The sequence below is a fragment of the Chelonia mydas genome, chromosome 14 (assembly GCF_015237465.2).
Source record: "Chelonia mydas isolate rCheMyd1 chromosome 14, rCheMyd1.pri.v2, whole genome shotgun sequence".
Lineage (NCBI taxonomy): Eukaryota > Metazoa > Chordata > Testudines > Cheloniidae > Chelonia > Chelonia mydas.
The window spans coordinates 9,869,889-9,877,212 of record NC_051254.2 but is presented as its reverse complement, the minus strand read 5'-3'; positions in this window follow the sequence as shown (position 1 = coordinate 9,877,212).

Here is a 7,324-nt window from a genome sequence, read left to right as displayed (position 1 = left end):
CAGGCTTGTGCTTGTTCTGAAATATTGGGTGTCCCTGTGGTGCAGCAACCATGAGGCTGATTCAATCCATTGGGGTTTAATTAACTTAGCTCAATGCCTTTTCCCACACACTCGGGAGCCCAGCTTTTCAAGTACAGTTGGTATGTTCAGCTCAGCAGTGTAAGTTCAGTAATGTTCATGATGCTGCTGCAACCCAGAAGGGATAGTTTGGTTCAACAGCAGGAGCTGTAAGGCTGAACGCACAGGGGCAGTAACTGCTGTGACTAGAAACTCAAGGTTTTGGTGTTGGGTTTTTTTTGCTTTTTTTTTTAAGGAGCGCTCTATATAAATTTCTACGTCTCACACTGAGAATTGAGTGTAAATGGGAAAAAAATGTAATCACTTCACATTTTCAAGATCGCTGTGAACTGAAGGTGCATGGGATTCAGTGCTTAAAGAGATGGAGGTGCTCGTGAGCCATTCGGATGAAGTTGTTATTGGAAGGTCCATGTGCTGATCCAAAGGATTTTGAAGCACAATCTGCTCTCGGTCTCACCATACCAGCTTCAAGGCAGCTTTGTACCCAGACACTGGAAAGAAAAAGCCTTGGGGAAGTGAAATTACTAATAAATGAGTATTTATTCACCACAGCGTTCTTTACAAACTATACCCAGGAAACACTTGATCCACCACAGGGGTTCAACTACCTCTGGAGTGAAATGCAGCAGCTGTTTACTACTGTCCCGCATCACTGAACTGCCTAGGACAGGAGGCAAGGAACACAGGCCTACATTTTCCAAAGGGGCAACTGATTTTTGGGTGCCCACCCTGAGACACATTAATGGGTTCTGATTTTCAGAAGATGCTCAACACTTTCTGAAAAATCAGGCCTCTCAAATTGAGCACCCACAATCACTCGTTACTTTTGAAAATATAGGTCATAATGGACATATTAAATAAGAGCAATATGATTTCCGTTCTACCTATACATGGGCATATTAGAGGCCAAATGAGGCACGGACACCAGCCTTAATGTACCTTTTCTAGCTCAAACTGCTATTGAATTTTACATAGCAAGTGGTCAAGTTCTGTCTTCTGTTTCATCTGAATAATGGCAGGTAGCCCCTTAACCCCACCATCCCTAACAATAGCATTGGTAACTGGTTCAGACTCAAGCACTGCACTTCCATCACCAAGAGCACTTCCTGAAGAATCTAGGTTTCCTTCACCAATATTCATCCAAGTCCTGAGGAGGCCCCGGTTTTATAGACGGCACGTAGAGCTGATGGGAATTAAAAAAAAACCAAAGTTTATCAAAATCTCAATTTTTGATTTAAAAAACTGAAAAAAGAATTTCATGCTTTTTTTTTTAAACCATTTTCCAGCCATTTCTAGATGTAAGATTGGATTGCAGTACAACCTGGTATGGCTAAATGTTTAAATGGTGGGATGCCAAAGAACAAGAAGGCATTAGCTATTTATGGGGGAGGACTTACACCATCGTTGCTTTTGACATTATGTTAAGAACTGGATTCAGGAAACCATTTTCAGTGCCTAATAAGAACTTTACTGAGCCTATTACATTATGAACAATGCCACTTATTACATTCCAGTAGATGGCACTTTTTATATTAAATACATATATGCAGCCCTCTCATAAAGTAATCCCACGACATTGTTTACATTAAACTCCATTTTAAAGTCTTTTGAGGAGAACATAGAACTGCCAGACTAGATCAGACAAGCGGTCCTTTAGTGCAGTATCCTGTCTCTGAGAGTGGCCAAATACCAGCTCCTTCAGTGTACGATGTGGCGGGGGACCCCAACACCAATGGGATATAATAAACTAACTCACCCATAGGGGAAGTTCCTGCCTGACTCCAGAGAGTAAGTGGTTGGCTTATGCCCTGAAGCATGAGATATTATAGCCACTATGTTTTATCCTAGCTAAACAATAAGTGTTGCAGGGTGTGTGGCAGGGGTGAAAAGGAAAGGAGAATAAATTTTAGAATAATTGGAAGTCGATAAAAGTCAACACATGCAAGAGCAGTAGCGGTGTCTAATGTAGCATTCAGCTGCACCTACTAGAGATGTTCCCTGACTGATCAGCTGTGGAATACCCTTTACTGTCATCGTTTTTAGTCACTGCAGGTTTTCCCTTTGGAGAAGGAGGGTAGTTTGTGACAGCAGGGACACACTGGGGAAGTTTAATACTAATGATCTGGTTTTTAAGCATAAACAAATTTATTTGCCTGTTAAAATTCATAAATTGGGTGAAGCTTTTACACGGTATCCATCCACATCCAGAACACTGATCCAACTGTGTTTTCCCCCTTCCAGAGGGGAAGTAACTCCCAGTTCTAGAGTCCAGCCACTTCCGCAATGGTGAGTGCAGGGGACCTGGGCCCACTCACTACTCCGGGTCCCAACCCAGGGACCCTGTAGATAACAGCCTCATGCTGCGACTCCTTCATTTCCTCCTCTGCTGCTTAAGTTTCTTGGGCCACTTCCCCACGGCCCCAGCACCTTCTTTGCCGTCTTCTTGGGGCCTTGAGCCAGCTAGTCCTAGCAGCCAGTGAGGAGCTCCCTCTTGCTCCCCCAGTCCTTGCTAGTTGCTGCTGCAGTGTCCAAGGCACTCCTATTCTCTCAGGGGACACAGTCCTCACTCCCTCAATGCCCAGAAGCCACTGGCCCTGCTCTGCAACTCCCTTTTATGTGAGCCCGCTGGGCCCTGATTGGCTGCTTCCTGCGTGGCCTCCCTAGGCTGCTTGGAGGATTCACCCTCACTGCTCCTCCCTGAGACAGGGTGTGACAGGCCCATGAGGCCTCCATTAACCCCTTCCTCTTCGGTGTGGGGTGAACACCCCATTCCAGATACCATAACCAAAACTACCACCAGGAACAGCTGGCGAGAGAGTCCTTGCTATTAGTCTGCTCTTCCTGAGATTCCACAACCAATGCAAACAGCTCTGAAAGCAACCGACCCAGAGATGAGTGCATTAGACCTCAATTCAGCAAGGGGAGTATGCATACGTATATGCATCTTGCTGAGTTGGGGTCTTTGTTCTCACTTTGCGTTCCGGTTGCTTGAACAATATCTCCATCTAATGTAATGCATGAATTGAATTAAAAAATTAACCCTCCAGCTACTGCATACAGACAGAAACTCATTCAGCCAAAGCATTCATTGGGCTGTCAATCTGGCAAATAGTAGTAAAAATTCATATAGCACTTGAAAAACAAGACCAGAACACTTGCAATGTAGAGGGGCAATCATCTCATCATCACTAGTGTGTCTTCAGGAACCCGGATTGATTTGAATGTATTAACTCAGTTCTATGGCCTTGCCTACATTTGTTTCCCCAGTCTTACTAGCAATACTGATAGGTAGGCACCATACTATGTAGGATTGAATAAGGTTTTAAGATGCCATGAATCAATTCTGCTTTAAGCTGTCTGGAATAATCTTACTTACAAGCTGCCTTCAAAAATGACTACCACAATCATTCTCCAAGAGCATTATAAAAGGCTCCAGAACCAGCTCATTTAGGCTCCTTTTAGAATTGCTTCCCCATTCCTAAAATTTCCTCTTCAGTGATGTTTCCCTGTAAGCCTTTGGTCACTTGCACTGTCATTGAAACAATACTGTTTTCATATATACTTATCATCACATGAATGGGCAGAACTGTAATGACACTGCCCCTAAATTCTCTTGCATAAATATTGTTGACACTTCTCCCCCACCCCCTATCTCCTCCTCCCCCCGATAGTAGTCAGTTAGATTGGGCTTTCTGCTCATACAAATTGCTGTCTGGCTTTAGTTACTAGTACGATATATCATGATTGAATTTTATTATCACATCCCAATTCTAGTTGCTATATCTATCCACAAGTATGTGGGAATTACATACCTTGCTGCCAAATATCATAAGATCCCAGAGGAGAAGCTCTATTCAATTGTCTAATAATCCATCACAGATAGGACAAGACTCAATGGCATTAAAAAGACACTTTTCTTTAAAACTCCTCAGCAATGAAAAATAACTTATTAAATAATTCAGTGTGAGTCCATGTGCATTTTGGGTAAATTAGCTTAAACAATGTCAGCTGATGTCAGTACAGGCTGAGGCTGATTGAGGATCCAAATCCCTTCGGTGACTGAAAAATCTCAGCTTTAATTTCTAAAATAATGGTTCCAAGAATCTGGAGAAAAGACTCTGCTGGATTCGGCAGTGTCCTTTTTCATGTCTCACCACACCCCTGAGGTGTGGCTTAGTGTTTGAGAGCACTACACAATAGGGGGCCAGCCCTGGCTCCTTTTTATGCCCCATTTGGATCACCCTAAACAACTGCACTCTCTTGCCCTGTTGTTCACAGATACAAGGATACTAGATATTTACCCAAAGCTTCAGAGCCCTGGTACAGTTCAGATACTTACCCAATTATGGCCCCCTATCTAGGGGTCTCTTCCCAATACACCCTTCAGGAGGCTCTACCATGCAGAATAGCGAGGAGGATCTAAACTTCTACCCTACTCACACAACCTCTTCCCTGCACAAGCCCTGGCTCTCTCCTGCCCGCTGTCTCTGCTGAGACACTAAATGGTGACCTACGGGGCCTAAAACCTTCCGATGCCTTTTGGAGTGACCAACAGCCTGGCTGCTTTACCTTGTTAGAGTGCAGCCTGGTGGTGTCATGTCTTACAGTCTGGGGCAACTGGCAGCCCTCCCATCCTGCTTGCAGTCCTTCGGAAGGAAAGCTGATGGGCTCCTCTCCTCCCACTTTAGAAGGGGGTATGGTGGGCCCTCTCACCCAAACCCAGCCTGCAGATGGCCAGAAATCCCATTAAAACATTCTCAAAGTGCTGTGGTGCATCTGGTTCCAGTGCATGCCAGAAACAAGAGGAGGTTTTGTTCCTAAGTGTTTTGAAAACTCAGGTGGAGGGAGGCAAAGGAGGCTTATTTTATCCAATCCCGTCTTTATCTCAGCTTCCGAGGTGACCAGTGGCTATTGTGATTGGTGCCAAATTCCTTGCTCTTTTGCATTTTCATCTGGCAGTGTTTCCTGGCTACTGGTAGAGGTGCAGTGAAGTGATCCTCCACTTGGTGGAGTTAGGAGACTTTAGAATACCATGGGAAAATATTGTTGTCATGAACAAAGTCAGGGGCCAGTTCAATCAATACAAGTACTCAAACAGCACTTGAAGACACCACAGGCCAAATTCTCCCTTTGCTGACACCAAGACAGCCCTGCGAAGCTGAATGAGGACAATTTGTGTCACACTGGTGTAAATGAGAAGATAATGTAACCGCATGATTTTACTTTGGAAATGGTTTGATTTGAACTAGCACAGAGCTTTCTCCAGTATGTTCCTGGGAATAAGAACTGGGGCCTTTGTATTTATAGCTGTTGAGCCAGTAACAGTCATGCAAGCCGAATGACAGCAACAAGACTACAGACGTACAAATGACAGGAGAATATTCCTTGCAGTTGTAATCTCAACATATCACTCCATATTGTGACCTGTATTTAAGCACACTGTGTCTTCCAATAGAGTGCACACCTTAAACACCTTCCCATTTCACCTTAGGTAAATTGGTATCATTGCCAGTGTGTGTGCAGTATTCCCTACAGTTACAACTACAGGGAATACGGCACGTGCTAAGGCAATGCATAAGAAATACTGCCCATACTGAGGTCATCCCAGTTAGCTATCCTGCGAAGACTTACCGCATGCACTTCACTTTACGTACTGTGAGTAGTGCCGTTTAAGTCCCTGCGACCATTCATAATGCGTACAGTTCAACCTGTGCCTACGACTTTGCAGAATGGGAGGGCGGTGGTCAAAGTCGATTGGGATGTTTTTAAGGAACATCACTGTACGTTACAGTTTTGTGCTGACTGAAATTTTTCCAAATTCAATGGAAATTTTCAAATTTTAATTGGAAAAAAAAAATGGGAAAAAATGGTGATGACATTTTCCCAAAATTTCAAACCAGCCTGGCAGAACTCCACGACCGCTCAAGAATTTTTTGACCCTAGAGGACAGCAGGAGCAGAATAGGACATGAGCCCCCTATTGGCTGTTGCCCACGTCACCTATCCTCACTATCTCTTCTCTTCATCTGATTTACCCCAACAGTTTAAAACACAGCAACAACAAACTGGAACCTGCATCCTACTGTTACCGTAGCAACTCTCTAATGTCATTAATGGCAATGTCCCGGGGCAGAAGGTTAACTATTATAAATTAAGATCCCCACTGAGTGATATTATGAGTCCCGAGACGTGAATTCAGCTCGTGAAGATATTTTGCGAGGTTATACCTAACAATGTCATATCCAAGAATGTAGATGTTGGAAGGCAACCAGAATTGCTAATCATAAGGTCACCTGCCATGGGTAGTGCAGTTTCTACACACAGTTTCCGACATCAGATTTAAATTAGCTAAATAAGTAAACATGACACTGACGGAAAAGCAGCTCATTGTAATGAAATCCCGCAAGTGCCGCCAACACCCAGTGGCTTTCAATTAAATATCACATCCCAAACTATTAACCCTCAACAGACAATGCTGGCAACCCCACCGGAAATGATATTTCAGTTGCAGAAACCCTAATTTGCTGCCTGTAAAAGATCAGTTCCACAAAGTATCGCATCTGAGCTGAGGGGACTTCTGGCAATGACTAGTAGAGTGAGAGACCACGTAATATCCACACAAAACCTTTTCTTTATGTAGGGGCTTTTAAGCTAGAAGAAATCTAAACACTGAATAAAATATATTGAAAGATCGCTTGAAATACCTTGAAATGCAGCCACCTCTAATATGGAAGTCTGCATCACCAACGCCACACACCCATAATTAAAATCCTCCCTTTTCTCTGAGCCAGTGACAAAACTCTTTAAAGAGCAGCTATGGGACAGAAAAGTGACTGAGTGAGAATATTACTTGTATTACACTAGCTCCTGGGGACCACTGTCATGGATCAGGGCCCCATTGTGTAGGAAGTGTACAAATACATAACAAAAACCAATCCCTGCCAAAAAGAGATTACAATGTAAGTAAAAATGGCACCTTCACACTCAACAGATTAGATCATTCTATTCAGAGCTACTCACTCCACTGACAAAAGATAAGTAGAGATGGGCCTGAACCAACGCCCTACAGAACCAGATGCCTCTGAACTTTGGTGTACTCAAAATTTGGATACAAATTTTGCCACTGACGGAGCCTATATCTGACACTAAGTTTTTACTAGTTTTTTCCCCTGTTATCACTGCACAGTGCCACTATGGGAGACTGAGCTGGATTCTATTCTGTCTCAGATATCACCCAGAGAATTAAC